Genomic DNA, 23,772 nt, shown 5'->3' with positions numbered 1-23,772 from the left:
CTTCAGAAGTGGAATTTTAGCTGACTTGAAAGAAGACAGGGAAATGAGGCAGAAATAAGCAAGGAGATAGTTCTAGGAGAAAGCCAATGAAAATACCCATTTGAAGATGGATTGTCACATGCAATGAACAGCAAGGATGTCACTGAATTGTAGTATATAAGAAGGGGAGTGAAGTGTAAAAAGATTAGAAAGGAGCCAGTATGGGCAACTAGGTGGCAGAGTGGATAGAGCAACAGCTCTGGAGTCAGGAGGACCTGAGTTCAAATCTGTCCTCAGACACTTGTTGTGTGACCCTGGGAAAGTCACTTAACACCAATTGCCCTGCCCTCACCCCCCAAAAAAGAAAGGAGGCAGGTGATGATGGGATTTTGTCTATACTTCCAAAGGTCTTTACATTTTACTATTTTGTCTTTAAATGCAGAATTTGATAAAGGGCATTCATATAATGTGTGTAATTCATGTGCTATCCTTCTGAGCATCTCAATCCTCTGGAATTACATGGGACCTTTACTAAGATTACCTTATGAAAGGCTTATACCACATGGATGGATAGTTGATGGGGATGGATAGGGAATATCTGAACATGCACTGGGTATATATCATGATGTTTCCAAAGGTATGGGACCAAGATTCATGAGTATGGCCGGAAGATATCGTAGATTAAGATAATAACTTGAATAGGGCTTCCTTCTGTATCAAATTAATCTCACAATGATAAATGTAATATTCAAGGATTATACAGAATTCCCTAAAGATCTAAGTCAGTGCTCTATATTGGAGAACCTTAAAATTGCCCAATTTCTGATACACATGTTCCTGTTTGCAAAGGAAAAAAATCTGATAGACTAGTCCTATCTTTTAGAGCATCTGAGGAGGTAATTTGCATTATGGAGACCTGATGTCTCTGGACTAATTTGAAGTCAATTTTCATTAATAGCCACCAACATCTGGCAAATGGATAAACTAAAGACCTATATTCAGATCCTAATAGGTCCTCACAAATATGAAAACAAGTTTCATATCTATACCCATAATCATATCAATATGTTGGAATACAAGTTAAATTCTTTATTCTTATATCTCCAGCACCTAACATAATACCTAGCACATAATAACTTATTGTTTGTTCTTCATATTAAAAAGAACTTAAGTGAGGTATAGTTATGCAAAGTCATAAACCTCACTCTCTATTCCTAAGTTATGGAATTTCAGTGGCATGACAAAAGTCAAGATAACTAGCAATGGCAATTCCTAGTGCAAAGGCATGAAGGTAGAAGATGAAACATCATGTGTGAGAAACAGCAAGTAGGTCAATATGGCTGTACTACACAGTGCAGTGAAAGACTAGAAATAAGGAAGGGGCCAGACTGTAAGGAGTTTTGAACACTAAGCAGAGGAGATTATATTTGATCCTAGAAGGAATAGGGAGCATTGGAAAACCTTGACACATCCTCTAATCATACCACAGTGTCTGCTTCAACTGTTTTGTGGCTGTTGGATCAAATTGTTCTCCATGGCCTATTCTACTAGGGAAATCCTTTACATGCTTGAGGTTAGACATCCCACTAAACTCACTGACAGGCTTGAGGACTATTGATTGCCCTCAACCTTGATTAGCTCATTGGCTGAAGTTTACTGGGGGATGGCCACTGTGCATGCTACAGCTTATTGGAGCCACAGTGAGAGTTGGGTGAAGATTGCACACCATAAGCAGCATTGAAAAATACTCAGCAAACCCTCACACCAGAGGTGGTAGGTGGCACAGTGGATAGAGTGCTGGCCCTAGAGTCAGGAAGACTTAAGTTGAAATCCAGCCTTAGATACTTACTTATTGTATGATCCTATATGAATCTTATTTACCTCAGTTTCCCCATTTGTAAAATGAATTACAGAAGAAAATGGGAAACCACTCCAATATCTTTGCAAAGAAAACCCAAAAGGGATCCCAAAGAACCGGGCATGACAAAAACAAATGAACTCCATTGACTAGGCAAATTGTCAAGATAAAATAACTACTTATTGACTGAATGATCAAAAATGGCCTATTGGACATTTCAAACTGGCTCCCTATAGGTATATCAAACTCAATGTGGACAAAACAACAAAATTACCTTTTTTTTCTAAAACTCTCCTTTCTTCTCAACTTCCTTATTATCATTAAGGGCATCACCCTTACAGGCATCATTTCAGTTAGCCAGGCTCAAAATCTCAGTATTATCTTTAACTCTTCAATCTCAGAACACATATCTAATCAGTTACTAATCTTGTAACTTTTATCTCCACCACATCTTTTGTAGACATTGCCTCCATATTAATACAAAAATACCTTATTTTATGCTGTTATTACCTCTTGGGTGGATTATCTTGTGGGGATTATTGCAGTAACTTCCTAATTGAACTCTCTGCCTCAAATATCTTCTGAATCCGATCCATGCTTCATACAGTTACCAAAGTAGTTTTTCTAATGGTTAAAATTATACCACCACATATTCAATAAATCCCTGTGGCTCCCTATTCCCTCTAGGACCAAATATAATCTACTCTTCTTAGTATTCAAAACTCTTTACAGACTGCCCCCTTGCTAATTTCTAGTCTTCTTTCATGCACTGTGTAGTACAGCCATATTGACCTACTTGCTGTTCCTCACACATGATGTTTCATCTGCCACCTTCATGCATTTGTACTAGGAATTCCCAGAACTTAAAATTCTTTCCTCTTCCACCTCATCTCTGCCTCTTGGAATCCTTGGTTTCTTTCAAGACTCAGCTTGTGTCACCTTCTTCAAGAGGCCTTTTGTTGACTTCCTCCTATCTAATTGCAATGTGTGTGTGTGTGTGTGTGTGTGCATGTGTATGTGTATATGTATATAAGTATATATAAATGTATATATATTGTACATATTTATGTGTATTCAATACTTACTTCACTATTTAACTCCCTACTGAGACTATAAATGATGTTACTGTATTTTAAGAGCACATGGAATGGTATGAAAAAGGCAGTTTGTGCCAGCATTTGTAAAGTTACAGATCATGTTAACTGAATTGAAAAAGAGAACTAGATGATGGCATTAACTGTAGATGATTTTAATGCTCCTTATTTGTCTAGTTCCTCTCATAACTGGACAAATCTAACAGAAAAAATAGAACGAAATGGAAAAATATAGAATTTAGATCTGAAAGTTGTATTTTTTAATTAAAGATTACATTGGAGATTTATAGTAATGGTTATATTAGGAATCATTAAAGAATATACATATTTATCAGCATCACATAGCCTATTTAGAAGAATGGACCACATGGAAAGACACAGAAAATTTAGATTAATATTTAAAAGAGCAGAAATGTAAATACATTTTATTAGTGTTAACTGAAACCATCCTATGATAATAAGGAACCCAAGCGAAGAAAAAAAAGCAGAACTAAATAGAGACTTAATAATTGCATATTAACTAATTTTTATCAACTAATATAAAATATTAATAACTACATTAAATACAATATTAATGAGAAGGCAACATACTGAAGTATCTGTGATGAATCTAAGGCAATCCTTGAATGAAAAACTATTTCTCAGAGAGTAAACATAATGAACTAGAGAGGATTAATAAATTGAATATGCAAATTAAAATAAGAAATAAGCAAATTGCTAAACCCAAAATAAGCATGGAAGAGAAAACGTTTAAAACTAGAAGAGAAATAAGCAAAATAGGAAAACAGACTATAGAACTGATAAAAACTAAATTATTAAAGAATAACAAGCTCAGTACACTTTAGCTAAGCTGTTCAAAAGGGAAAAGGATGAAATCTAATTTAAAATAAAAAAGAAATGAACAAGGTGAAATCACAACAGAGAACATAGGTAAAAAAAAGAATTATTAGAATCTGCTACATACAATTAATTATATTCTAGCAAAATGAGAATTAAATGGTGTGTGAGAGAGACACAAAGATAGAGACAGAGAGAGGCAAAAGAGGCAGAGAATAGAGAAATACTATAGAAGAGTCACACAGACACATAAAGAGACAAAGAAAAGGGATGGTTACTTTTAGAGGCTAGCAAGAAGAATAAGATGAGTGAAAATGTAGTATACATGTGGAGAAGAAAGGAATGAGGGAACTAATGATAGGAGTGCTGCAATATAGTCAATAATGTGGGAGGTAATATAATGTATTTAGAGAAAGAGGGTTAAAAGTTTAGATGCGATCTGTGGAGAGAGATTAAGGAAGCTACATTCTTATACCTGACCCCAAATAAGTGAAATTAGGTTGTTATTATAGCCAGACATTGTGAAGAAAATATTATACTTCTCAGAAGGCTACTTATATCCTTTTAGTAATGGCAATGGCCACTTACCATACACTTCATTGGCAAACAAGAAAGATATTAAGGAGATTGAGAGAGAGAGATTAGGATATCATATTTGACTAACATAATGATGATATTGTCCCATTTTCAAGATTGACCAAAAAAATAAATTAAAAGCCTTCCTCCTCCCACTTTTAGTGATGTCCACACATATTCATTGCTACAATCCTTATCTCACTATAGCTACCCATTACTAGTTGAGTAATATTAGCTAGTAAGTTAAAAAAATTTATTTTCATCTTTCTTTGTTGCCAAACCCATATATTTGAGTATATACAAATTGCTTCTTTATATTAATTTTCATAATCACCATGTGTTTTTTTTCTAATTTAGACTTTCCACTAATAATGAATTTTGTCTTTGAGATAAGGCTAGAGAGTTGAATTTGCACTTTTTCTATAACTCTTCAGAACAATTTTTCCTGCTTTGTGAAGCATCTGATCTAGAACCAGATATGAAGAGGGTAAAGAATTATTTTGTTTTACTTTTAGATATAGTCCACTTTTGGATTCGAAAAATAACTCAAATTTTCAGAAATCTAACCTATTAGATATGTAAACATTATCAAGCCACTTCTCACCTTTCTGTCCTCAGTTATAATATGTAAAATAAAAGAGCTAATCTACATGATCATTAAGGCCCCTTCCATCTCCCTATTATCACACATGTTGCTTCCACATTTTTTGAACAGTAATTTTCTGGCAGCATTGTATCTATTGTTTGATGTCAAACAAGTTAATCCCAGAAAACCTCATTGCCAGAAGGTTGGCTAGAAGGTGAGAAACTATATGACCACAACAATTGATGGTGTTGGGCTATACTGGAAACTGCTCACTTTGGAGTCAATTGCTTCCAATATCTTGGCTCTACCACTTAACTTGGAGGTCATCTTTGACCTCAGTTTACTTATATATAAAACGATTGGCTTGGAGTTATGTGACTTCCACAGTCCCTCATAGATATAAATCTGTGATCATTTGACCTACTAAAGCACAGTGGACTTTTGATCTGCCTGGTTCAGGACATACACTCATGGATCCATGAAAAGAGGAAAGGGAAAGAAGACTTACTTAATTTAGTTATATTTATTATTATTTAATGTTAACACATATTTTAAAAGATATAATGAGGAAAGTAAATGTACATTTCGTCTTTGATCTATTTCTCTTTGAAGAAATGTATTAAAATAAAATCACTGGTGGCACCACATTTCTTTGCCCAATTATTATCAGGCAAATGGAAATTTTTGGCAATAATTCTGTCTTTTAGCTGTTCATATTGTCAGTTTGATGGCATCTGAACTTAACACATTATTTGTTTTCAGTAACAAATGATGTCTTCCAGGCTACCAATTGGCCCAACACTCTGCTTTCCCTGCTTTATTAATATGTTTGTATTTATACAAGATAGTACTATAATGTAGTTGTTTTGAATATTTTAAATGTCAAATTTTAGATTCTATAAACAACTGAAAATCAAAACATTTCATCATGTACATTGGGACATGGAAGCACATTGAAATAAGATTTAAATATACTGTAGTGTTATATAAGACATGTAGAACTGAGTTTTAAATATCAATAGCAGTACAATCATTGAGATCGTTCAGATGAAAATGCTGTTCATTGGAGGAAATTATATAATCCCCAGAAAATGAAATATGCTATTCCAGATGTCAGATATACATAGAAATCTCAGTAACTGTAATATCAACTCATTCTGAATTTTTGGTCCTGACAAAGGAAATATTTCTTTTGTTTACCAGCAAGGGAAAATTAGGGTACCATTGGGTATCTTTGGGTTACTCAATGGAACACAAACTATGTTTTAACAAACCTCTTTTTCTTCTAGTACCTTTTTCCCTTTCACACCCTTACATTTATTTTGTAACTCATGGAAACCCTGCTTTCTCTGCAAGATGCTGCATCTTTGGCCACTCTTTCTAGAACATGGTTCCTTCTCTCATGCCAACCCAAACTATGAATGAAGAGGAGGAGCTGGCATAATCCTTGCTCCTCCATGGCCACTTTCAATCCATCCTCTTACCACCACTATTCACCAACTTAGACCTCTGAAATTACTGAATACTCAGAGTATGGTGGGAGCTTCTGCTACTATGTAGGACCCTTCCTTAGTGCCTGCTATTCTCCTTGTCATAATTACACTAAAGAGGATAGACCTTCAAACTGAGTTCTCTTTTAGGGACCATGCTCGGAGACAACATAACACCATAACATCCACTACCCTGGTTTCAAAGAACTATGTTTTCTGCTCTGCTTCACTAAATCATCTGAAAAAACAACTACCCCTCAGGCTCCACTGGAAAAGAAAAAAAAAACAAAAAAAAAAAAAAAGCAAAACCATACCCTGCATTTAATATGATTGAAGTCAAGTACTTGGGAACCCAGTCATCAGCTGTAATGTCCAACCCAAACAAGATGATACAATTTCCCTGTTGTCGCTACTTCCTGCTTCCAGGTAATTGGAGAAAGAACAAACTAATTCTACCTATTCTCATCTAAATACCAAAGAGGGTAGGACCTTGTTCAACCAGTAGTTTCTATGTTACTAGTTCTATGTCTAGCAAACACCTACCTCCTTCTACTCTGAGATTTAAAATACAATCTTCTTCCCTTCTAATATTCTACTCCTCCATACTCTTTATACCCTTTTCTATTGTGCTTTGTGACATTCCTTTTCTATCATGAACAAAATGATTCATCATCTCTCAACCCTTTCTAGTTTTTTTGAAATTCCTAAAACTGAATCCTTCTGGAAGATATGGCATCTTGGCCACCTTCTACTAATGTTTTTTTGTTGTTGTTGTCATTGTTGTTTTGTTTGTTTGTTTGTTTTTGTGGGGCAAATGAGGGTTAAGTGGACTTGCCCAGGTCAAACAGCTAGTAAGGGCTAATGATATTTTTACCATAACCTCTAAGTCAGGGCTTCTTAAACCTTTTCCATTGTGATCCCTTTTGCCCCAGAAATTTTTACATGGCCCCAGATATATAGATATATTAAAATAGGAAACCATAACCTTTTACTATTGCCAAAATTTTTTGCAACCCCCATATTCAATTACATAATCCCATATGGGGTTGGCAACCCACCAAGTTAAGAAGTCAGGCTCTAGGTGTCAGATACAATGAATGTAGGTAAGAAACAAGAATACAAGTTGTTGGGGAAAGTGATGGGCGAATAAGAAGTCAAAACCATGAAAATAGAAGGCTCCTTTATTAAAGTTTGGCTCGTGAAAGGGAGGTGAGGTAAAGGATTGCGGGGGACAGTAGGCATTGTCTCTGTAGGCACATACTAGGCAGAAGCTATCAGATAGATAAAGATTTGGAAAACCAGAGACAATGGGACCAGAAAAGGGGTAGAGGATGAAATGCAAAATCTCTAAGGGATGGAAGCAAGAACATAGTTACTTGGGCTGGTCTTACAAGAAAATGGATTGTCTCTATTAAAGGGGAGAATAAGGAATAATGATTTGGAGCTTATAAGCATAGCATTTGGGAGAGAGTGGAGAGGAATAATGTAGTCTTATGGACAGATGAAAGGTTTAATAGAGTCATTGTGGGTAATGTGACAGTCATTTAGGGAAGAACAAGATATAGCCATAAAGTCGTAAGCATCTAAAGACAAACAAGATCGATTTTTTTGCGTAAGGCAATCAGGGTTAAGTGATTTGCTCAGAGTCACACAGATAGTAAGTGTCAGGTGTCTGAGGCTGGCTTTGAACTCAGGTCCTCCTGAATCCAGGGCCAGTGCTTTATCCACTGTGCCACCTAGCTGCCCCTCAAATAAGATCAATTAATAGTGGATCCTGTTGGAACAATTGCATAACTTCCTGCAGGAGGTGTTCCAACAAGCATGACAATAGGAACAGAACAAAATAAAATGGCAAAAACAAACCCCAAAGTACTGCTGATATTGGTAAGTCATGAATAAAAAATAGGATAAGGGATTTGAGAGTAGACTATAATGTATACATGGGGGGAGGGAGATTGAAAATTGTTCTATGTAGGTTAATAAGTAGACATTATGATTGATTCCCCATTATACACATGGAGAAAACTGAGACCAACATTTGTTGCCTCCTTGTGTGCTCATGTGGAAGTGAAATGGTAGTTAAAGACAGTATGATAGGAAGAGTAGTAGGAACTAGAAACACATTTATATGGTGAAAAAACATGCTAGAAGCAACTTAATTTTAAGGTTATTGATATATCTATTTTATTCAAAAAAAATTCAGATTAATTTACACATATTCAGGATATAGTGTGATGAAGGTATGAGAAACAGACAGACTTTTGCAAATGATATTTTTACAGTGGATAAAATCTTGTGCATAAATAGTAAATGGTACAGAGAATAAAAGAACTTATGGTGCTTGTTTAATTATGAAAAAATTAATTCAGGAAAGCAATATTCTTCCTTTTAAACCTCTCCTACAAAGTTTACATTATGAATATAACAAAACTTTATAAGATGTTCTAAAATATGTAACAGCAAAGATAACTTTGAGAGGTACTTTTGAATAATAGAACATTGAACTTGGAATTAGAAAGACCTGGGTTCAATCAATCAGTCAATAAATATGTTATCAAGTGACTACTATATACTAGGAACTGTGGTAAGCATTGGAGATACAAAGCTGAAAAGAAAAGATAGTGCTTGCCCTCAAAAATGTTAGAACCTAATGGAGAAAGACCATACACCAAAGAAAGGCAAAAAGGAAATAGAAGAAGGTGCTCAGCATAGGGGCATGATGAAGTTCAAATAACTTCAAAAGAACGCAAAACCAGAGGGAAATGATACAGTCCCTAAATAAAGTGTTCAAATTCTGTCTTTAACATTTATTAGCTTGATGACCATGGACAAATAATTTAATTTCTTAGAGCTTCTGTTTTGTCACTTATAAAATAAATAATATAATATTCACATCATAGGGGTTTTTTGTGACTGAAGGGTTAGGGAAAAAGACTAGACCTGTGAGTTTATTGGTATACAGAACTGCTAGATGAAGAAATCCCTCTACTAATGCAGGACAGCACTTTCTCTGCAACTTGCAGTTTCAGAAAGTTACCTAGAACCCTGAGAGGTTGAAGAATTTTCCCAGAGTAATATAAGAGGGTTTGTGTCAAAGGTAGGAGTTGAACTCAGGTCTTGGAAGCGTCAAGGTAAGCTCTCTATCCATGACACCACCCTCCTCCTCTAAGATAGTTATATGACTTAAATGAGATGATAAATCCAAAAATTTGGCATTTATTGGCCACCTTATTTGTAATATTAACAGGTATAAAACAGATAACTGTATGGTTACCAAAATTGTCTGTCTGAGCATAAACACTATATATCCAGGTCAGACTACACATGGAAGAAAGATTCTCTCTAGATAATAAGATTGTCTACTGTTTCTGTTTTCAGAAAACATCACACTTACTGCATCAACCAAGTCACTGCAGATACTTCTAAAAGAGAACCATAACACTTAAGAGTTTAGCTTAACTACCCACAATTTTTTTAAATGGGTAGTTTAAGAATGTATATTGTTTAGAATATGGTATGTCATTAGATAGCCAAACCATAGAGTTGTTCCATCTGTACTTGTATCTTGGACAAAAGTTTCAAATGGATAATGACTTGGTCTCAGAATTGAACAGATGATGAGGGAGGATTTGGCTGGATTGCTTTGTGGCTTCTCCTTGAAGCAAAAAGTGATCGTTAGAAGGGTAAGTTGTGATGCTACATTAAGTGAATGAAAAAGCATTGATTAATTCCTTCTTATGTTCCAGTCATTTTGCTAAGATCTAGAAATCAAGTCTCTTAAGAATTAAAGTTGGGAGTCACTCACAGGGCAATACAGTGGCATATCTCAGGCATAACCAGGTTAGAACAAAATGACAAAGAAAACCTGTACAGGAGAAGTGGTAAAAAGAATGTATGATTAAGAAAAAATTAAGATTAATTGGTTATATGTTCATAATAATAAATAATTGGTATATTACCCATGTGGTTAATTTGTAGGCACATCATAGCCATAAGACAAAGAAAAAGCACCTATAATGTTGGGTGACCCTCTGTAAAATATTATTTAGTAGGAGGCAAGAGGGGAAATGGATGGGTTATGATCATCATAATCAGAGGGAATATTCTCAGGTCCATTAAAGAATCCAAATGTTTAGTTTTCATTTCAGAAAAAGAGATGAATTCAGTATCCCAAACTATGAGGATGCTCAGTGTTCTTCTGATAAACTGATCTATTTCTCTTTTTCATAAGTCAAAATTCTTTCTATTACTGGTCTCAAGAAACTGTATGCTCTCATTTTTTCCCTATTTTTCTCTTGTCCTGTCTTACTCACTTCATCTTTACCATATCTTTTTAAAAATTTTATGTTAAAAATTGCTCTACATATTTTATATCATGTGTGTTTAAGGACTTTGGAAATATATAAAAAGGCTGTAAAAATGTCTGACTAGATTGTCAAATGCACCAGAAAACTATTTGTTAGGGTGACAAATGCTGTCTTATCCTTCCTTCTCAAAGATAAGTAGTCTTCCCCTGCCACTGGTTTTAGCACTGGGATTTCCCAGCTGTGTAGTCTCAGAGCAAGTAGTTTCTATCCTAATCAGACAAATCTTTATGTTTTTAATTCTATGATGATGTTTCCTGTTATTTGTTCTTGCTATACGCTGTGAAATAAACCATAGTGGTAGATTTTCTTTCTAACAATTTCCCCCAGAGTTTAAGAAAACAACAGACACAAAATTGGAGCTATTGAGGGTAGCTAAGTAGGCAGTGGGATCATTCTATAGAAGACTAAATATTTCCCTTATGTGTTAGCTCATCAGTGCAAATTTAGTCTGCTTAAGGATATTTCACTAATTGCCTAGTAGAGAAAGCAAGGGGGCTAGTAAGAAACTCAGACTAAGTATATCTTGTCTTACTGCCCAAAGAAAGAAATATGATGATCTGTTAAAATATTTCTTCCTTAGAAAGAAATCATTTTTCTTTTTTTAAATTTTCCCAAGCTAGTCATTGGTAAATGATGTTACTTTAAAAAATATTTTACTTGAAACTTAATATTGGAAATAAATATAATGAAGTTGATGGTTTCAGATATAAAACAGAGAGCTTTAGAGAAAACTGGAAAGATCTCTGTGAAGTAAGCAGAACTAGAAGCACAGATTAGAAAATGATAACATTAGAGAGAAAAACAACCCTGAAAGACTTTAGAACTCTGCTCATTTCATTGATAAGCCAAAAGGCCAGGTAAGTGAAGATGAATCACAGTACCTGACTCCTACTGGAGAGGAGATGACTAGAAAGCCAAGAATGACATGTGCATTTTGGGGCATGACTAATGTAGGGATTTGTTCTCTTTGAAGCACAGGAAAGATAAATACTTTAAAAAAACCAATACAATAAGCTAACTTTTAAGAAAGGAAATAAAAACAACCAAATTTGCTTCACACCAAACCCTTCTTATTTTTTTTTTCCTGTGTGGTTGCTTTGGCCTAATTCAGGAAGCTCTGTAATATTCTGGATCTTGATGCACAAAGCAACAGTCAGTGACACATAACATCTGAAGGATCTCAGTAGACTCAGAGAATCCCCTTCCTCATTTGGAGCTTGGATTGGATCTTCCATGAAAATGAACATCTTTAACAACATATTTATCTGTTTTATCCTTTATTTGGCATTTGTGATTAAAGGGCTGTGGAAAATAGTTATAGTTTTTGTTATATTTTTTCAAGGTTAACTTTGTTATATTTTCCCTAGAATTATTTTGAATCATATTGAAAGTGAGTCTTTATAGCAGTCTTTTCTCTACCGAATCAGATTTCTTTTTTATAGTCAAAAAACAAAAAAGCACAATGAGATCTTGAGTCCTCTACAACTTTTGGTCATTCACATTATAGCTAAAAAATATTCAACTTAAATATTAATTACAAAATCCTGGCCTTAGATACATCTCATAAAAATAAATTATGTAGAGGAAACAAAAAGCATATAGATTTATAGTTGATATTTTCTAAAGTGTGTATATTTGTGGTTTTTAGGTTTGACATTTTTTTCACCTTTGCACTGTTCTTCATATGCATACCTTGTAAACTAATACCTCAAGGATTTCACAATGATGTTTTATCCAGCATTTTTTTTTCTTTATGTATTCTGGTTCTAATCCAGCTGGTTGTCCAGCTATGTTCTCATTAATGCATTTTCTAAGTATGTTGGACATGCTTTCCTTGATGATTAAAAAAGTTTGTTATATAAGTTTTTGAAGACCTTTCCCATTTTTCTTCTGTTTGTTGTTCTCCTTCCATTTCATCTTCACTACTATCAATTCTCTTAACTGTCAATCCTCCTCATTGATATTTTCCTTTCCACCCTGGAGAATCTTCACCCTAAGCCCTCATTTCTGATTGGTAACTACATGTTTGGATCATTATTTCAGGGAAAAAACACATACCTCTCTTCAGTCAAGACTTGACTCTTCAGACTTCTCTATCTCATCAGCTGCCTTATCACTCTATGGATACCTTCCCCTTCTCATCTCCTTATCTCACCCTCTCCAGCTCCCCTTTAAAAGTTGTCCTATCACTCTATCATTTATACTACTAATCCTAGAGAGCAGGGAAAGTCTTGCTTTTTTTGGATTTGTACCCCACAGTGCTTAGCACAGTTACTATGTATCTATACTGACTTACCTATGTATCTATTTATCTTTTCTCTAAAATCATCCTTCTATCTACCTATCTACATATCATCTTTAATCTATCCATCTAACTACAAATGCTTTTGGTTATGGCATTGGTTAGTTGGCTCTCCAAGATTCCTTTAAACTGATCTTAACCTCCACTGCTTCTCATTGTCATACATAATGATACTACTTGAAATATGTCATCTTCTTCTCCAAGGTTTTTGCATGAGTTTATATTTTTAATCTGTGTTCTATCCTCTTGGCCAGGAAATCGAATATTGGCTGATAAAGATACTTTTAAGGGTCTTTTAGTCTCATTGTTATGGCAATTCATTCACCTTGATTTAACTTCAACATGAAATAAGTGTAGTCTATTTATTTTCTCTATCTGGATCACATCTGTCATCATCAATAATTTTTGGGGGGTGGGGCAATGGGGGTTAAGTGACTTGCCCAGGGTCACACAGCTAGTTAAGTGTCAAGTGTCTGAGGCCAGATTTGTACTCAGGTCCTCCTGAATCCAGGGGCAGTACTCTATCCATTGTGCCTCCTAGCTGCCCCCAATAATTTGTTTTAATGGGTAGTAATTAAACTGTTTTAATTAAATACTATTTATTTTATTTGTTTTTATTACTTTATTTATTTAGTTCATATTAGTTTTGATCTTCACTTTAAATAAGGACTTTCACTATAGGAATAGAGGGAATATAGGTGGCACAGTGGATAGAGTGCTGAGCCTAGAATCAAAAAGATTCATCTTCTTTGGGGAAGCTAGGCAGTGCAGTGCATCAATCGTTGGCCCTGGATTTAGGAGGATTTGAATTCAAATCCAGCCTCAAGCACGTGACACTTACTAGCTGTGTGACCTTGGGCAAATCACTTAACCCTCATTGCCCTGCCCCACCCCCCCAAAAAAAGATTCATCTTCTTGAATTCAAATATGACCTCAGACATTTACTGGTTATGTGTCCCTGGCCAAGTCATGTAACTCTGCCTCAGTTTTCTCATCTGAGCTAGAGAAGGAAATAGTAAATCACCCCAGTATTTTTCCAAGAAAACTGCAATGGCAGTTTCCAGGCCTCTCAGCCTACAAGTAGTAAGGGGAGTTATGTTATACAACTAGACATAAGGACATTACAAAAGTCCCTTCACTGGCACCAGGCACAGGACTCTGATGCATTGCTTATATACTTGGATCTGGGTCACAGTTTAGGGTCTTGGTCCCAAGATGAGAAGGAGTTGTAGCACCATAGAGCTTGTGGCCACAAGGGAGCTGGGACCCTGTTCACAATTCCAGAGCAGAAGAGAGTGCTTGTGATCACAAACACAGAACAAAGCACAAGCCAGAAGAGTAGTAAACACACCTCTCCCTAGATCATACCACTTTGGAAGAACTAAAGACTTACAAAGCCCCCAAATTATCTCTGAAACCAGCTTCACAAAAAAAACCTAAGAGCACCCCCCCCTTTACTCCAGAAACAGAGTCCCAGTTTAGCATAGAATTAAAAGTCAAGAAATAGGCTAGGGAATATGCACAAAAAGATTAAAAAAAAAGATCCTGACTATAGAAAAATACTGTGATGACAGGGAAGATCAAAACATAAACTCAGAAGAAAACAACAAAGTCAAAACAGCTACATTCAAGACCTCAAAAAGAATGAATTGGTCCCAGGCCATAGAGGAGCTCAAAAAGGATTTTTAAAATCAAATGAGGGAGGTTGAGGAAAATAAGTAAGAGAAATGAGAATGAAGCAATAAAAAATCATGAAAAAAGATGGGAGATTTGAGGAGTGTGTGAACCTTATTCTTATTATAATTGGCTCAAAGAGGAAATTACATATACATTTAGTTGGGTATAGAAACCTATTTTATCACACCAGAAAGTAGGAGGGAAAGAGCATAAGTAAAGGGGGGAAGCTGCTGACAGATTGAGGGAGGTAAAAGTCAGAAGCCAAACACTTTTGAGAAAGGACAAGGTGAAAAGAGAGAGAAAGATAAATAGGGAGTTTAGGGTAGAGAGAAACACATAATTAGACTTCATAAGTATTGAAAAAAATTTAAAGCAAGTTTCTCTGATGAAGTCTTCATTTGTCAAATATATAGAGCCATTCCTCAACTGATAAAAGGCAAAGGGATACAAACAGGCAGTTTTCTGACAAAGTAATCAAAGCCACTTATAGCCATATAAAAATACTATAAATCACTATTGATTGGAGAAATGTAAATTAAAACAATTCTCATGTACCACCCCACACCTATCAGATTGTCTGACGTGACAGAAAAGGAAAATGACAAATGTTGGTAGGGATGGGGGAAAATTGAGACCCTAATGCATTATCAGTAAAGTTGTATACTGATTTAGCCATTCTGGAAAACAAATTGAAAATATGTCCAAAGAGCTATAAAACCATGCTTGCCCTTTGACCAAGCAATACCACTACTAGGTCTGTATCCAAAAGAGAAAAAAGAAACAAAAAAGAAAAGATCTATATATACAAAAATGTTTATGGAAGTTCTTTTTGTGGTGGCAAAGAACTTATTGAGGGGATGACCATAAATTAAGTAATGGCTGAACAAGTTGTTGCATGTGATTTTGATGGAATACTAGTGTGCTATAAGAAATGATGAGTAGGATGTTCTCAGAAAAACCTGGAAAGACTTACATGAACTGATGCACAGTGAAGTGAGAAGAATCAGGAAAACGTTATACACAGTAACAGCACTATTGTATGATGTTCAGTTGTAAATGACTTACTTATTCTCAGGAATACAGTGATCCAGGATAATTCTGAAGGATTTATGATAGAAATAAAATACTATACATTGTCAGGCAAAGAACTGATAGAGTCTAAATGCAGATTGAAGCATATTTTTCTTTTTTTGTTTCTGTTTTCTTTCACAAGATGACTAACATTGAAATATGTTTTTATGACTGCACATGTATAATCTATATCAAATTGTTTACCTTCTAAATAAAGGAAGAGGGGCAAAAAAGAAAGGAGAGAATTTGGAGTTCATATTTTTTTAAAAATTTAAATTGTTTTTACATGTATTTGGGGAAAATAAAATTTTAAATTAAGATATTAATAGAGTAATCAGTGAGTTTATTGTGAAATATATTAATGCTGCTGTAATTGGAGAGAACTGCACAATAGGAAATTCAAATAGGAAAAAATGAAGTTTAGATCATGTGAGAGAAATATGGAGAAAATTGAATCTGTTTTCTAATATTAAAATGGCATATATAATATAGATATTTCATTTATAAATAATTTCACATATAAAATTTGATAATGAAAAGTATTAGTGCATTGATGGACTGGTGATCTCATAACTCAAATGAGTTATACCAAAATCCATCTATTCTTGCGTCAATAACAGCATCAAAAATTTTCTCATGGAACATTTACTTTTGTTTCATGGAATACAAAGGTTATATTTAAAACAGTTTGTGAACTTCAGAATTATATAAACATTGGAAAGGCCATATTTAGAAGGATACAATTAAACAATATGCTTTAAAAGTAACTTTTTATTAAAAAAGTAAAATCACAAAGTCATTTTCAATATGATTGTGGCTTATAAAAGCCCTAATGAGTCTCCAAATTTTTTCTTTCTATCCCAAGATTTTTCATTTCAAAATACAACAGGGCAAAGATTATTCTCTAATAATATTAACGTATTTTATTGCATTGGATTTTGCAGAAGGCTGAGATTTAATATAGTAATAATATGTTATTATTGTGTTATGAATAATAAGTGAAATTACTTTATATATATAGTTATATGTATGGATTATGTTAAATAAAAAGACTGAAGCTTCTTCATGGTACAAAGATGAAACAAATTCTGGATGTCTGATAGATAATCACTTTGTTAGATTGTGTAACCTTGCTGAAATTGGTATAATAACGTTATTTATCCTTCCATAGCACAAATCAGTTATATCACCATGGATGGAGAAGGAAAGAGAAATGCCACAAGAACTGATTTATGGTATCAGAGTGTCCAGGCATATTTTACATTCTCTATTTTATAACAAACTTGGTATTGAAAATGAAGTTCACTTGTTCTCAAAACTTTTAAATAAAATACTTGTAGCTTTTAAGTTTTGTTGTGACCATTTTCCACTTTGAATGCAATGGCATAAGCTATTCTCAAACTCCTCAAATCAGGTTTAATGATAAGCTGCCAAGAGACAATTTATGGACCCCTAGATAAATATGCTAAAAGAAGTACTTCCAGTCATCTCAGTTATCTCCTCCACCAACTTTGTTGTGAGGACAGAATTTCACTTCAATTCCAGGTTTGGAAGCAATGAAGATAAAACTCAAAATTTCTGTGTTTAGCTGCTCTTAATTCTGCAGAGTGGAAAATGAATTCTAATAGTTAATAGTCTTCATGGAAATAGTTAATGAGATATAAAGGACTCAGCTCACTTAAAAATTGGAGGCATTTAAAGAAACAAGTACATGTGAAGTACTTGATTAATTATGTGTGCTTATAAGAAATTGGTTTTTTTTCTTTTTTTTGCATAGTCTATTTTTTCCTAAAAATTCTGTATCTTCATGGAAAACTATTATTAGATTTATCTGTAAGTATGATATATTCTGATATTTTCTCAATGATAATAAATAAAAGACCTCTCTATTTAAAGAGTACACAGGAGGGGCAGCTAGGTGGCACAGTGGATAGAGCACAGGCCCTGGAGTCAGGAGGACCCGAGTTCAAACCTGGCCTCAGACACTTGACACTTACTAGCTGTGTGACCCTGGGCAAGTCACTTAACCCCAATTGCCTCACAAAAAAAAAACAAAACAAAGAAAGAGTACACAGGGCATGACCTCTCTGTTTTCCTCTTTTTGTAAACCCCAACCCATAGTACATTGGCAGGCACATAGTACATACTTAATAAGTATTCATTAATTGGTCACAACCACTTTTGCGCTATAGTTAGCACTCTTATCCAAATCTGCCTTTACACTAAGTCTGGACTTCCTAAAGAGATACCACCACCACACTGCCTAAGTTCAAACTTTCAAAGGGCCTAAAGATGATTCTGTGTGGAGGGCAGAGGCTTACTACTAGTAATCAACACTGTACTCCTGAACATCACCAAAAGGGTTTCCATTTACAGTCACCAGAACAGCATTGACTCAAACTTTACCTAAGAAAAAGAAAAAAGCAAGAATAACCATAGCATCCAATTACTCAATATAAAGCAAATGCTGAAGAAATAAACAAAATATCTCAGTCTACCCATAAACCCTAGGACATACTTTCCCATAATGTATGTGGTATACATGAGGGAGGTTGGGTACATGCTAGAAATCTAATAAGGTAGCACACAAGTAGAGAAGTCTAAAAACTAAAGGCAATTTACAATAAGACTTGAAATCCTTGGTTCCTTAAGCAACAAGCCATACCACATGGACATTTTTTTTTTTTGCTACATTCTTCATTTCTGGTCCTACCAGGCATTTGCTCTTTTGCTCTTGAGTGAAAGAAATAAGCTCTTTTTGATCACAAGAACCCTCCACAGGGTAACTAATATGGTAGTTCCTTTAAGGCAAAAGCTATTTCCTTCATCAGAAAAAGTACCAATGGCTTCTAATCCAAAATAGCAGTGGTTTCTGTTTTGTTCAGTCAGCTACCACTCTGTTCTTACAGCTCAGCACAGCGCAGAGCAAAATATCTCAGGTTGGTTCTATACAATACAGACAAACCCATCCATCTCTTTACTCCATTACATTCTAAATTCCTTGAAAACAGACATTTTTTTTTTTTACTCACGGTGTGTGTGTGGGGGGGTGTTTTGATTTGTTTTTGCTTTGTTGTCTCCTGTGTTGCACATAGTAGGTACTTAATAAATGTTTGTTGACTCAGCAGGATTCTACATGTAATCGTCAACTGAAAGGCAAACTCTTTTTCACAGAAAAGCAGATGGGACAGTAAATCATTTCCATTCTGTTTCTCCCTCTTGACCAGAGAGGAGAGTAAAGAGCAACTTGGCACTTTGAAGGGTTTTCTCCTCTCTCCTGCTGCTAGAGGACAACAAATCCAAACAGCAGCAGAATGTATCTTGCTTTCAATGAGCTTCCAGCTTTTCTCCAGTGATTTAGCAAAGTAGAAATGTCTCTTTAAATCCGTAAGTTCTTTACATGACAGCTGAAACCTTCTTCTCCTGCTGATTCCATCAAACACAATTTCTATTTTTCTACCATTCCAATGTCTCAAATCAGTCTCCTGACAGTCAGTGATTTGCCTTTCTCTTATGAGATAAAACTCAATAAATCTGCTTTTCTGCCACTTATGAAACCAATAGTCTTCATATAATCTTTCCATATGCTAGACATAATTATTGGATTTACAGTTTTTGTAAGATAAACTTTTTAAAAGTCTAAAAATAGTCACATGCAAACAAGCTGAGGGACCACAGAGATATAGTCATAATTACTTCCATCATTTCACTGTCTTCAAACAGGTCATTTCAGTACATATATCTGAGTAGCAGTTCTCTACTTGGTCCTCCTAAAATTTAATGTCTCTCTTACCATTTTATCAGAAAGACCTTGTGTGTCTCCAAATGGATTTCATCTTTTTACTCATCCAAATATTCCTCTTTGCTTGTTGAACAACAAACTTCACTTAAGAAAGAAGTAGTAAAAAAAAAAATAATAATAAAAATAAATAAATAAATAGGGGCGGCTAGGTGGCACAGTGGATAAGCACCGGCCCTGGATTCAGGAGTACCTGAGTTCAAATCCGGCCTCAGACACTTGACAATTACTAGCTGTGTGACCCTGGGCAAGTCACTTAACCCCCATTGCCCCGCCAAAAAAATAAAAATAAAAAAAAAATAAATTAAAAAAAAAAAGAAAGAAGCAATGCTTTACATACATACCAGGATAGAGTGGCAATTAGTATCTGTGCTGAGAATTCACTTAATCAAAAAGCAATTGATACAAATTAACTTTCTGGGGACAAAATGAGAGCAAATTTTGAATGGCATTTTGAGTCAAATTCACCCAAATACTCTTACACATTAATTTAATGTTTACATGAAACATGCAAAATTCAGTTCTTCCTCTATCTTAGTACATGTATAAAATTTCCATTATAATCAACAAGAGCTGGAGATGGAAGATCCATCAGGGTTTTCTTCTCACTTAAGGTTGGAGATAAGGGGAGGGGGGAACAATAGGAGTTTTAAGTCTTGTCCATTTGTTGGGGCAGATGGAAGTCAGAGGTATCCCTATAGCTGCCGTCTCTTAGGAATCAGGTGCAGCAGGAGATGAAAGGGTTACTGTCACAGAGAAGATGGTAAGGGCTCGTGAAACAGAGTGATAAGAGTAAGCATGAATAGAATTACCCCCCCAGAAGGTGAATGTACAGCCCTCCTCTCCCCTTATCCTTTCCCCATGGGCTGTAGAAAATGACTAAAGTAATCAATGTCCTTGAGGGAAGCTCATTGTCTCTGCTGGCTTCTCCACTGCTCCCCTAGCCCTTTCATATGATAATGAGAAACCCAAAGCCTAACATCTTTGACAAGGTGCAAGTGATGCTACTCAAAGTTTTACATGCTTTATGAGGTGAAACATGAATATTAGCAACCAGTTCTTCCTTAATGAAAATCAGATTTAGAATAGAATTTCTCCTCTCAGTTCCCTCATCTTTTGACAGGTGAAATTATGATTAAAATAAGTCAAGAAATTATTAGCCTTCTTTTGACTGAGAGAGCTCTAGGGAATGTCTTCATAAATGAGGTCTCCCATAGCTACCATATCATGACTCCATAGCAGGTTTGTGATTGTTTCCCCATTTATTTCCTATTTTGAGACAAGTGAATTATAATATATTCTCAAGAAAATATCAACTCTGCTTCTGTAGATATTGCTAAATATATTTAAACCCATGTTTCTCTTCTGATTCCTGGATTTCTGAACATGAATACATTCTCTCATTTCCAACTCTTCTCCCACCTACCTATCAGCAATATGCACTAGTCATGAATTCCCACCCACTAACTTTCTATGGAGCCATCTATAAGGCCATATTTGCCTCTTTACATTACCATCTATAGTTCATCTGAAAACTAGAAAATAATAATAGTACATATACAAATTATTTAATCCTGACCTGGGCTCTTAGCAATGTTCCTGGAATTTTCCCTGTATCTCATGTGTTTCATTCAACATAGTAAATACCTTGGTCCCATATCATCTCATTTATAGACTGAATCTACTGCCAACAGCACTCCTTCTCTTCCCTTAGCAATAGGATCCCCTCGCATGAATAAATTTTATTTTCTTAACCTATTTAATTCAAATGAAATAATTTTCCCTCCATAATCTTCATTTTTCATGATTCAAATAGTTTATTTTTCTTAGAGGTAAACTATTCCTTGCTCTCCTAATTTGTTTGTGGTATCCCACTTTATGTCTAATTATTTATGCATTTGGACCATATCTTGGAATATGGTAAAAGATATTGGTCTCTACCTAGTTTCTACCACGCTACTTGCCAGAAGTTTTTGTCAAATAGTAAGTTCTTGTCTCAAAAGCTGGGGTCTTTGGGTTTATCAAAAACTAGATTACCATGGTCATTTACTACTGTATATTGTGTATGTAATCTATTCTACTGATGTGCCCCTCTATTTCTTAGCCAGTACCTGAGAGTTTTGATGATTGTCACTTTAAAATATAGTGTGAGATCTGGTACAACTAATGTTCTTTCACATTTTTGTTCATTAATTATCTTGATATTCTTGATGTTCTGTTCTTCCAGATGAATTTTTGAAAATATTTTTTTCTAGCTTGATAAAATATTTTTAGTAGTTTGATGGATATGGCACTAAAGTAAATTAGTTTAGGTATAATTATCTTTTTAGTTACAATGGCTTGGTCTACACATGAGCAATTGATATTTCCTAGTTGTTTAAGTCTTAGTTTTTCTGTGTGTGGAAAGCATTTTGTAATTGTGTTCATATAGTTACTTGCACTATCTTGGCAGGTAGACTCCCCAAAATTTTATATTGTCTACAGTTAATTTAAATGGAATGTCTCTATTTCTTGCTACTGGACTTTGTTGGCAATATATAGAAATGGTGATGACTTAAGTTGGTTTATTTTATATTCTGTAGCCTCACTAAAGTTGCTAATTTTTTCAAGGTGATTTTTAGTTAATTCTCTATGATTCTCTAAGAATACCATCATAGTGATATTTCTTCATTGCCTATTCTAATTCCTTCCATTTCTTTTTCTTCTCTCACTGCTATACTTAACATTTCTAGGAGAATCTTGAATAATAGTGGTGATAATGGACATATTTGCTTCACCCTTGATCTTATTGGGAAGGTTTCTGGTTTATACCCATTACAAATAATGCTTGCTAATAGCTTTAGATAGATACTATTTATAATTTGAATGAAAGCTCCATTGATTCCTATTCTCTCTGGTGTTTTTAATAAGAATAGCTGGTATATTTTATCAAAACCTTTTTCTTTATCTCTTGAGATAGTCATATGATTTCTATTAGTTTTGTTATTCTTATGGTCAATTATGCTGATAGTTTTTCTAATATTGCATCAGTCCTGCATTCCTGGTATAAATCCCACCTAATCATAATGTATGATTCTTTTGATATATTTCTATGATCTCCTTGTTAATATTGCATCAATGGCCATTAGAAAATTTGGTCTGGTCTGTTTTTTCTGTTTTTTCATCTTCCTGGTTTAAGAATAAGCACAAAATTTGTGAATTTAAATAAATTTATTCAAATTGACTGTCTCTCAAAAATATTTTACATAGTATTGGAATTAATTGTTCTTTAAATGTTTAGTAGAATTCATTTGTAAATCCAACTGACCTTGGGATTTTTTCTTAAGGGGTTCAATTTCTTTTTATAAGATGGGGGTGTTTAAGTATTCTATTTTCTCTTCCATTTATCTGGGGTATTTATATTTTTGTAAATATTCAGCCATTTTGCTTAGATTGTCAGATTTATTGGCATATAATTGGGCAAAACATCTCCTAATCATTGCTTTCATTTCCTTTTCCTTGGCAGCAAATTCATTCTTTCCATTTTTGATACTGGTAATTTGGTTTTCTTCTGTCATTTTAAAAAATAAAATAAAAATTAATTAATTAATTAATTAAATTAACAAATGTTTTATCTATTTTTTCATAACACCAGCTCCCAGTAATAATTATTAATTCAATTATTTTCTTACTTTCAATTTAAAAAAATTTCTTCTTTGTTTTTCAGGATTTTCACTTTGGTGTTTAATAGAAAATTTTAAATTTGTTCTATTTTCCAATTTTTTAAAATTGCAGGCCCAATTTATTGAACTGCTCTTCCTCTATTTTGTTGATATAAGCATATAGAGCCATAAAATTCCCCCCTAAGTACTGCTTTGGCTACATCCCATAAATTTTGGCATGTTGTCTTCTCATTCTCTTTAATGGAATTATCGATTGTTTCTATGACCTACTTATTCTTTAGATTGTTAAGTTTCCAATTAATTTTTAATCTATCTTTCTGAGGCCCTTGATTGAATATAATTTTCATTGTATTAGGTTCTTAAAAGGATACATTTATTTTTTTCTTCATTTTTGCATTTTGTTGTAACATTTTTATGCCCTAATCCAAGGGCAAATTTTGTGCAGCTTCCATGTACTTAAAAGAAAAAGGTATA

The sequence above is a fragment of the Dromiciops gliroides genome, chromosome 1, assembly GCF_019393635.1.
Source record: "Dromiciops gliroides isolate mDroGli1 chromosome 1, mDroGli1.pri, whole genome shotgun sequence".
Classification (NCBI taxonomy): domain Eukaryota; kingdom Metazoa; phylum Chordata; class Mammalia; order Microbiotheria; family Microbiotheriidae; genus Dromiciops; species Dromiciops gliroides.
Note: the sequence above shows the minus strand (reverse complement) of the source record.